Consider the following 11,400-nt stretch of genomic DNA (forward strand, 5'->3'; position numbering starts at 1 on the left):
CTGGAGGATGAAACAGTTTAAAAAGATAAGATAGCTCGATTCGTCCATTGCTCAGAAAAAAGTATATATATTGAGAACAGACCAAGGACAGGACACACTTTGATTTGGTTGCTGTGCCCGGACCCTGACCCCCTCCGGGAGTTTGCCTCGGGAACACTGACCATTCTCCGGTCCCAGGAGCAGGCTGAATCGTTTGTAACATTATAGAAGATTAGCCACCTTGTTATCGGACTTTGAGCTCTGAAGGCCAGACTGCAGACCCTGCCCTCCCCTTCCCATGTTACACTTGCAGCTCACAGCTGCACATAGCTATCTTCTCCCTCGTGTGTATATAATCGGCCAACTGGCGGGGCGGGGGTCAGTTTCAAAAGTTATCTTTTACATTGCTATGTTATTTTTTTATGATTATAAAAGAAGGGGGAAAAAACTTTTTTTTAAAATTTCAGGCCTCTGAAATCAGGACCCCAGTATAAACCAAGGAGAAGTAGCTTGCGGACATATTTTTATCCTGGCTGTCAGAGCAGCAAATAAAAGTAGCCAAAAGAAGCAATTCCTTATATTTGGGTGGTTTTGAGGTTTGTTTGCTTTTAGTGTTTTTGTTTTGGCAAGGAATATAATGAATTGTACCATATAATATCTAAACTTACTCTCATATAGTACTACATGTAATGAAAGTATTTTCTAGGCAATGCCTACATATTACAACTATTCATATTACAAATCCAACAATGCATTGTTGCAACTGTTTACCATTTGCAGTAATTTCTTCAGGCTAATATAGTTTTGCTCACATTCCCCTCATTTGTGCTGTTGTTGGCAATTATATTACACATATATTGCATTTCTATATGTATAGGCCCAACAATAAGGTACATACATATCCTATATAATAAAGAGCTAATATGCTAATTAGACCAGACAGTGGAACAACCTTCCAGAAGACCTTCCAGAATGAACAGTGGGCAGGGGGCAGGGCCATGGGGCCGCAGGGCCGAGCCCCTTGCACGAATTTTGTGCATCGGGCCTCTAGTTATTTTATAAAAATGCTTTTTAAATCTGACCCCCTGCTCAGTCAAAAATTCCCACATACTTTTTTTTTTTTTTTTTGGTTAATCCTCACCCTAGGAAATTTTTTTCCATTGATGTTTTTTTTTCTGAGAGTAGAAAAGAAGGAGGGAGGGAAGAAGGGGGAGAGAGAGAGTGAAACATGGATGTGAGAGAGATACATCAATTAGTTTCCTCCCGCACACACCCCAACCAGGGCCATCAAACCTGCAACCCAGGTAGGTGCCCTTGACTGGGGATTGAACCCAAGACCCTTCCATGCACAGGCCAATGCTGTACCCAACTTAACTCCCCAAAATTTAACTATGGTTAGCCCTTTGCCAACTATATTTAACTCCCCAAAATTTAACTATACAATCCACAGACGGATACAACCAGGGTTTGGAATCTACAGTTGGGAATGTGAAGATACTGTTTTCTATCCACAGTTGGTTGAATCTGCAGGTAGGAAATCCAGGATAGGGAGGGCTGGCTGTATTTATTTAAAAAAAACAACCCGGATTTAAGAGGACCCAGGCAGTTCAAATCTCTGTTGTTCGAGGGTCGACTGTGTGTGTACCCTTCCCTTAACAACTGAAAGTTTCCTGGCAACTGAATTCATACTGTGTGAGAAGAAAATGTTCGAGAGAGGTAAGACTTCATTTTTGTTCATTTCAAAGTTTTAAGTCAATAGGATAGCTTCGTAATTTGAAGCTGTAACTTTATATTTTCCTTTTGTATTTTTAAATTATGTTAGAGAAGAAAATAGCAAAATTAACAGTACAAAGGGGGATGGAAGGTAGGTCGTGTTTGGAAGCTTAGCCATACTAATTGATCTCTTGGAGCCACAATATTACTACCAATTAAAGAGGATACTGATAATATCCATTTTGTCGACCTTGGAGGTATACTATGAAAATTAAATGATAATCCTAAATGGGAATTCTCTCAGTGCTCTCAAAGAATATAAAAATATAAGGGGTTGTTTATGTTCTAAAGATTGATCTATGTTTAGAAATTAAGAGGATCAGGTCATGAATTGTAGATAATTTGGAGGGAGTTTTTATTCTTGATAATGTGCCAATTTACTAACAAATTTGCAGAGAACACTCTTAAGTCTATGATGAAAGCTGACCCATTTCTTACTTTAGCCATATTCATGTGACTGGTAGAATCTAAAGCAACCAAAAGTTCCTGTGTGTCAAGCCTTAAAAATGATGGTCCTTCCGGGGAAAGTGGCAACAGCTGAATGAGCCACAGCAAATGTGCCTTTTGTCCTGTCCAATCCTGTTCCGACAGTTTGGCTCCAAATATGTACTATATTCCCCAAACATACTGCCTTTGTGTTCTGAGTTTTGAGAGTGAAACTAGAAATGCTGGAGGAAAGACAAATGATGTTGGGACAGCTGACATGAAATTCCCATGGCTTCAGAAAAGATTTCATCAGTACTGGCAAATATTGAGTGCACTTATTTCCAGGGGCGGGGATAGGGGGTAGAGGGGGAATTCTGAATACATTTTTTTCAATTACAGTTCTCCACTATTATAAGAATTAATTATTCAAATTTAATTTGTTAGAGGTTTGATGTTTAACTTTTAAATATTAATAAATTACCAGCAAATACTAACAAGATTTAATCTCTTATGAAGGATTTTAAAATGTAAACCCATTTATTTCTTAATGTATTTCCCTTTATAAGAAACAAAAATGATCCACAACAAACTCTATCTTGATCAAGTTTTTATTATAATGTATTTTTATTTTCTTTTAAAAAAATATGACCTATAAGAAATTATACCTTGACCAAATTCTTATAATCTGTCTTTTATTTTATTACCAGAGGCCCGGTGCACGAAATTCGTGCACAGAGGGGGGCGTGTCCCTCAGCCCAGCCTGCACCCTCTCCAATCTGGGACCCCTCGAGGGATGTCCGACTGCCCGTTTAGGCCCGATCCCACTGGGATCAGGCCTAAACGGGCAGTCGGACATCCCTCTCACAATCCAGGACTGCTGGCTCCCAACTGATCACCTGCCTGCCTTCCTGATTGCCCCTAACCGCTTCTGCCTGCCAGCCTAATCACCCCCTAACCACTCCCATGCCAGCCTGATTGATGCCTAATTGCTCCCCAGCCAGCCTGTTTGCCCCCAACTTCCCTCCTCTGCCAGCCTGGTCACCCCTAACTGCCCTCCCCTGCAGGGTTGATCGCCTCCAACTGCCCTCCCTTGCAGGCCTGGTGCCTCCCAACTGCCCTCCCCTGCTGGCCATCTTGTGGTGACCATCTTGTGTCCACATGGGGGCAGGATCTTTGACCACATGGGGGCAGCTATATTGTATGTTGCAGTGATGGTCAATCTGCATATTACTCTTTTATTAGGTAGGATAGAGGCCTGGTGCATGGGTGGGGGCTGACTGGTTTGCCCTGAAGGGTGGGGGTTCCCTTGGGACGTGGGGCAGCCTGAGCAAGAGGCCTGTGGTGGTTTGCAGGCCAGCCACGCCCCCTGGCGACCCTGGTATCTGGAATTTATTTACCTTCTACAATTGAAACTTTGTAGCCTGGAGCAAAGCCAAGCCTGCTGCTCGCTCTACGGCCAGCAGCGATTTCTGTTGGAGTTAATTCACCTTCTATAATTGAAACTTTGTAGCCTTGAGTGGAGGCTTAGGCCGGCAACAGGAGGCATGGAAAGCTTGGCTTCTTTTGTTACCAAGGAAACCCTCCCGCTCTCAGTGGCTGTAGCCATCTTGGTTGGGTTATTTGCATATTTGCTCCTGATTGGCTGGTGGGTGTGGCTTAGGCATAGCGAAGGTGCAGTCAATTTGCATATTACTCTATTATTAGGTAGGACAATGTGTTGATCACAGGGTCACTACTTTGCTTTATCTAAGAACCAACGGATTAAGATGGAATTTTTTAAAGCAGCAGTTCAACCCAAAGGGACAATCCCATTAAAAAGATTGTCCAGGTAGAGTTACCATTCATTTAGCTACCCTGAAACACAAGCTAATAAATACAAAATCTACTTCCAACTGTCCTGGAGTTCTCACAGTACTTCTCAGTGGTCACTTTGATCCCCTGTCAGGGCACAGACAAGAATGAACCAATGAATACATTAATAAGTGGAACAAATTGATGTGTTTTTCTCTCTCTTTCCTCTCTCTAAAATCAATAAAAATAAATAATTAAATAAACTCATTTTGCCAGAACTTGGAGAAAGGGGAAGGAAGCACACTTTGATTGAAACTACTCCATGAAGAAAATATTTCTTCTCCCTAATGTGACAAAATGCATAAGTTAACAAATTTTATTTGATTTCAACTTCATCTGTACATGGTTTGTATTTTCCGATTCCATCAAGTGGTTTACCTGTTTGTGTTTAATGAAGTTCTAAAATGCTGTCTTAGTTTGTTATAGTTCTGAGAAAGAAGTTTTTAGGTTGGACTATCCAGCTAATGACATCCCCTCCCATAGTTTCTTCCAATCAGTCCTACACTCAAGCATTTGGCCATTTCCAGAGTTTGGATTCCATCTACTCTAGACTGACTCTAAATGTTCTCCATCACCCACACTTCTTAAATTTTCCTACTTCCATGCCTGCCCCATCATAAAAGCTCTGCTAATTCCCAAAATAAGAAAAACTGGAAGTTGGAATAATAAACTCAGTATAAGGAAAGAAGTATATTTAAATGTATGATAAATCTTCATGGAGGAGATAAAATTTGTTCGTCCTTTAGTGTTCAATATAATATAATTGACCAAGTTACTTGTTATAGTTGGCTTTCCATCTGCACAATGCTGCTGACATCAAAGGATATATGATAATCCTATGAGATGGTATATGTGAAAGAGCACTTAAAATTGCAATGCTATATTCAATTCTAATGATTGTTATTATTATACAAAAATGAGCATGATAACTGTGTATAAAATATTCTATTCATGCTTCCAATAAGATGCTGTTGTTGCCTTACTTATATTCCCTCACTCTTGCTACTTGAGGGCACACAGGCCCAATTCTTAAAATTCTAAAAAACAAACAATTGTCTTACTAGCTGTATGACTTTATGCAGTCCTGTCTAAACCTCAATGTCCTCATCTATAAGTGGTTGCAGCATGACACCTGTTCAACCTACTTTACTGGGTCATCTAAAGAAATCTATATATATAAAATCCTAATATGCAAATAGACCAAACGGCCGAACAACCGGTCACTATGATGTGCGCTGACCACAATGGGGCGTGCACAGAACATGGCAGGTGTTGGCCGTGGCGGGATGGTGGAGCAGGTGAGCAGGGGCGTCAGACCAAGTCGGGGTGCCGGTTGCTATCATTGGGTCGCTGTCTCTAGTGGTTACTGAAAATTCTTTGCTCCCATGAGCTGCAGTCCCGCCCAGAACTTGCACCTGCTGCCAGTGCCGGCCCCGCTCGCACCCTCTGCCAGCGCCCGGTGCCAGCCCTGTTAGCACCTCAGGGCTTCTCCAACTCCCCCTGCTCATGAGGGGCGATTGGAGCAGCTGCTGCTGCTCGCACCCACTGACGGTGCCGGCCCCAATCACTCTGCGCTGTCAGCAGGTGCGAGCAGGGCCAGCACTGTCATCACGTGGGAGTGATGGCAGTGGGAGTGGGGCTGTCTGCAGACAGGGGACTGGAGGCTGCGGTGGGAGGGGCCCGGCGGGGGCACAGAGGATGGGCCAAGACCCACCCCTGTGCCCACCGCAGCCTCGTGGCCCACAGTTCCTTTCAAGGTGCACTGGGCCCCTAGTCTATATAATAAAAGCCTAAGTGGCCATTATGGCGGAACGACCAGAATGGCCAGTCGCTATGATGTGCACTGATCACCAGGGGGCAGACACTCAATGCAGGAGCTTCCCCCTGGTGGTCAGTGCGCTCCCACAGGGGGAGTGCCGCTCAGCCAGACGCCGGGCTCACAGCTGGTGAGCGCAGTGTCAGTGGTGGGAGCCTCTCTGCAGGAGGGCGCAGACTGGGCTGAGGGACTCCCCCACCACCACCACCAGTGCAGGAATTTTGTGCACTGGGCCTCTAATATAATCCATGTGAAAGAGATGATAGATAGATAGATAGATAGATAGATAGATACATACATACATACATACATACATACATACATACATAGGTAGCTCTATAGAAAGAAAAGGCATACAGAAATGATTGTTGTAATTATTAATGGAGAAAAGCTTCAAGACACTAGTTGAAATTGGAGTAAGTGAAGAAAGATAGCACTCCATGTCTGAGGCAGGTGATTGGTTATAGGAGCAGTGCTAATATACCAATTAGATGGAAAACAAAGAATTTGCCGGAAAAAAATAGTGAATAGAACTTTAGAGATTATACAATTTCTTTCCTACCCAGGCTGAAGAGGATGTTTCTATGTAATAGACCATAGAAACCATGATATGCTGTGCAAAAGGCACACAGAAGGAGAAAAAAGAAATTTAACAAAATTACACTAGACAGAGGGCCCAGTGAGGTAGAGAAATCTTGGCAAGCAATATAATTTCCTGGTTTCTCTTCTATATTCTTACCACCATTTCACATCTCCATACACTGCTGTGGGTTGGCAGTGGCTATAAGCATGAAGGCCTTGCAGGTGCTGTCAATCTTTATGGACCCAGCAGAGCTTGATAAGACCGATCCAAAGCTCTCCTTGACAACCTTTGGAATTTCCAATGCTCTCCCCAAGGTTTCTGTGAATTCCTGGGAGATTAGGCTCTCTGGTGACAATCCTGGCTCTGAACTCCTCTATTTCTACAGAATTAACTAAGGATTTTCTTTCTTTTCCATGTACAAAGTTCCTATTTTGTATCTTGTTGACTCAAAATAGAACTTGCCTTTCCCCCCCTGATTTACACACCCTCTTTACCCAACACACATACCTCACACACACACACACACACACGCACACACACTCCTGTGAGGTGTTTACACATATGTCAGATTTTACTGAAGGTTTGGAAAGTCAGAGGGGATTTGTAATTTTTTAAAGATATATTTTTATTGATTTCAGAGAGGAAGGGAGAGGGAGAGAGAGGTAGAAACATCAATGGTGAGAGAAAATCATTGATCGACTGCCTCCTGCATGCCCCCTACTGGGGATGGAGCCTGAAACCCCGGCATGTGCCCTTGACCGGAATAGAATCTGGGACCCTTCAGTCGGCAGGCTGATGCTCTATCCACTGAGACAAACCGGCTAGGGCGGGATTTGTAATTTTAACTCTGTTAGATATCCCTATATCTGTAAGAATTCCCTTAGCCATTTCATGTTGCTCAGCCTGCCTCTCCTTTATTCTTTTAATTTTTAAAATTTTTTTCAATGACAGTTCGCATTCAATACTATTTTGTTATTAATCTCAGGTATACAGCACTCTCTTTTATTCTTGAACCATGTCCACAAATTTCTCAGGTCTCAGGATCTCACTTTCTACCCCAAAGCAGCATCTCAGAGTATATTCCTAAAAACATAATTTTTTAAAACATGGTGGGCTTGGGAGTGCACACCTCTCATCTCCCTCAAGAGAGCTTGCTATAGGACCATAGGTAACAAACAGCCTGCAGCTGACCAACCTTGTTCTCCACTGTCACAGCCAATGACGGACACAGTGAGGCTCCGAGAGTGGGCCAGCATTCTTGCCTGACATGGAACTTTGCTCAGGAACTCCCCATTGACCTGGCCAGACTTTCTCAGACCTATGCTATCGGTCCGAGGTTCAGTCTACACATTCTTTCTTCTGGTCTCCTTTCACAATCTGAAGGCTCTCCTTGCCTACTCTGTCCTCTCCTCGCCACCCCTCTTTATCCTTTACATCTTTCTCCCCAGTAAGTCTATTGCATATATAATTCCATCTGCTTCTTGGAAGACCTGAGTTGAAATACTCCCTCGGAAGTATGATGATGCCAGCATTTAAGATCATTTCCCCCAACTCTGCTATACAGATAGAATCATGGAATCTCTTTGTTGATGATATTTGCATATTATAAATTATAGGTATTTGTAGATAACAGATATATATCTCCCCATGATAACCAGATTAAGCTTGGTCTAAGGTCTCATCACCAAATTCAAATGGCCAAACTTCAGAACTCTTCTTTCCTAAACTAAATACAGAGATCCTGGTTCTGCCTATGGTGGCTTCAGAAATTACTCTCAGTCCGTGCAAAGACTAGTGTTTGTGCTAGAAGCTCTATGGGTGCCTCATAATTAGTAACTTTGCTGGGGCCTTAAGGGCAGGGCACTTAGTGCCTGGTCCATATAGGCAACCTGTAGCCTTTCCCAGAACTAACCCATAAACAGGCTAAACCTTACAAACTCACAATTTCTCTCCCGTCTTTAGGAATATATCCATCTTTGAAAATGGGTTATTCTCCTCTTCTGTCTTTGAAGCAGCTCTTGGAGCTGATAGAAGAGCCATGATTTGTAGCATTCGGTTATTTTCATGGTATAACTATTTCTTCTGCTGTCAATTTCAAGCTCCCAACAGTTTAAAAAATGACTGGCAAAATTTCTGAAAATTTAACAATTGCCTTTCACAAGCCCATATGAGCTGGCACAGGCGGGCTCTAGCACGCCACAGAATGGACATACGTGGCATATAGTAAATACTCAATAAACATTAGTTGCGCTCTAATCCTCACAAGGCTCAGGTTCTTTCTACCATGCCATGTAACTATTGTTTGATGAACACAATCTCTCTGAACTCCCCAAGAGATGAGAGAGTCAGGTCTTGGGCCTCTTATTGAAGTGGCTAGTGGAAAGGATATCAGATTTATGTCATTTGCGTCACTAGTAGGGAGGGATCCAGCACCAACCTTAATCTTCTGAATCTCTTTGTTCTTCCTGTTGGCTTGCTGTGAGGACTAAAGGAAAATAATGTTTGAATACTTTTATTAACCAACGAGGGGCCCAGTGCACCTTGAAAGGAACTGTGGGCCACGAGGCTGATGTGGGCACAGGGGAGGGTCTCAGCCCATCCTTCATGCCCCTGCCCAGCTGCTCCCGCTCCCACATGCTGACAGTGCCAGCCCCGCTCGCACCTACTGACGGCGTGGAGCTATTGGGGCTGGTGCCAGCAGTGGGTGCGAGTGGGGCTGTCACCGGCAGCGGGTGTGAACTGCAGCTCCAGCACCAGCAACGGGTGCAAGCGGGGCTGGTTCCGGCAGCAGTTTCAAGTGCCAGGCGGGACCGCAATGCATGGGAGCAAAGAATTTTCAATAACCACTGAAGGCTCACCCTGATGACAGTAACCGGCATCTCGCCTTGGTCTGGCACCCCCACTCACCTGCTCCGCCATCCGGCTGCAGCCAACACCCGCCATGTTCTGCACGTGCCCCCTGGTGGTCAGTGAACATCATAGCAACCGGTTGTTCTGCTGTTTGGTCTATTTGCATATTAGGGATATATATATATATATGCACTTTTCAGGTCATTTGAGAATATTAGCTATACTCTGTAATATACATTGAAAAATAAATATTCAAACAACTTGTCAGAGGGATCTTATGGGTCATTTGATTATAGAAGCTGGCAAAGAGAATAGGCTTACTTCCAGATGGAATGAATAATATATGTGGTTATTGTGTTTAGTTAAAAACAAGTAAACAAAACCCACACCATTCTGAATGGTATTTTCACTCGAATGTCAAATTTAAACAATACTTAATATTAAATACATTAAATAAATAACAATTAATTTATTTTTAAATGCTCACATCCTGATTTTACTCTCAGTCTGACTAAGAAGATAGAAAATATGAAAGTTGTAAACAGTCATACTAGTGGCTTATGAAAACCAGTCTCTCCTCAAAAATCATTCCCAAACCACTGCAGGGGTTCACCAGTTGAATGAATTGCATACTGTATGTTTGCTTAGCAGATGCACTCTTCTCTAAACAGATGCCACTGATCCTCAAGTTTTTATTTTTAACTAGAGGCCTGATGCACGAAAATTCGTGCAAGAGTATGTCTTCCTTCCCCCGGCTGCCAGTACCGGCTTCCCTCTGGCACCCAGGACCCAGGTTTCGCTCTGGTCGCTGCCTCCAGGCACCCGGGACCCAGGCTGCTTCCCTCCTGCTGCCGCTGCCAGACACCCGGGACCCGGGTGGCTTCGCTCAGGCCCCAGCTTCGTCCGGAAGGACATCCGGAATGCCGCCCGGAAGGATGTTCAGTCTAATGGTCTAATTAGCATATTACCCTTTTATTATTATAGATGTACTGTGCCTAATGCTATGACAATATTGCTATAAAGTAATGTTCTCAACCTTTCTGTTTTTTAAAGTTTTTTGTATGTTTAATTGATTTCAGAGAGAGGAAGGGAGAGAGAAAAACATAGATGAGAGAGAGAAATTTGGATCAACTGTCTCCTGCATGCTTCCTACTGGGGATCAAGTCCATGACCCTGGCATGTGCCCTGACCTGGAATCAAACCAGAGACCTGGTGCGCTGGACGATGCTCAACCAACTGAACCACACTGGCCAAGCTCACCCTTCCTTCTTCCCTTCCTTCCTCCCTTCCTTCCTTCCTTCCTTCCTTCCTTCCTTCCTTCCTTCCTTCCTTCCTCCCATTCTTCCTTCCTTCCTCCCTCTCTCTCTCCCTTCCCTTCCCTCCCTCCCCCCTCCCATCTTCCCTCTCTCTCTCCCTTCCCTTCCCTCCCTCCCTCCCCCCTTTCCTCCCTCTCTCTTTCTCTCCCTCTTTCTTTCTCTTTTTTTCTTTCTAATGTGACCCACCTGACTGTGTAGTTGACTTCTGTTTTAGGGCTCCTTCCAAAGACAAGGCTTGGCACTAGATTCTCCTTTTGGGGAATTGCCAAATTCCTTAAATCTGTAAGTTTGTCTTTTTTTTTTTTTTGGCCAAATTTATTTCTTTGAATACTTTTTCACCCCTGCACTTTCTCCTCTCCTCTGGGACTCTGAAGACACAAATATGTTATCTTTTGTTATAGTCCCACAGGTCCCTAAGGCTCTGTTCATTTTTTCTTTTTTTCCATTCTGTTTTCTTCCTGTTGTTCAGATTGGGTAATTTCTGTTGTTCTCTCTCCAGGTTCATTGATCCATTCCTCTGATCTCTCCATTCTATTAATCCAGTTGGGTTTTTTTTCTTATTTATTGCATTTTTCAGTTCTAAAATACTTATTTGGTTCTTTATATTTTCTATTTCTTTGATGAAGTTTTTAATTTTTTCATTTGTTTCAAGTGTGGTTGGAATTCCTTGTTGAAGCATTTTGGTTTTTATGATGGCTGCTTTAAAATCCTTGTTAGAGAATTCCAGCATCTAAATAGTCTTGGTATTAGTATCTATTCATTGTCCCTTCTCACTTAAGTTGAGGTTTTCCTGTTCCTGATATGAG

The sequence above is a fragment of the Cnephaeus nilssonii genome, assembly GCF_951640355.1.
Source record: "Cnephaeus nilssonii genome assembly, chromosome: 14".
NCBI classification, from domain to species: domain Eukaryota; kingdom Metazoa; phylum Chordata; class Mammalia; order Chiroptera; family Vespertilionidae; genus Cnephaeus; species Cnephaeus nilssonii.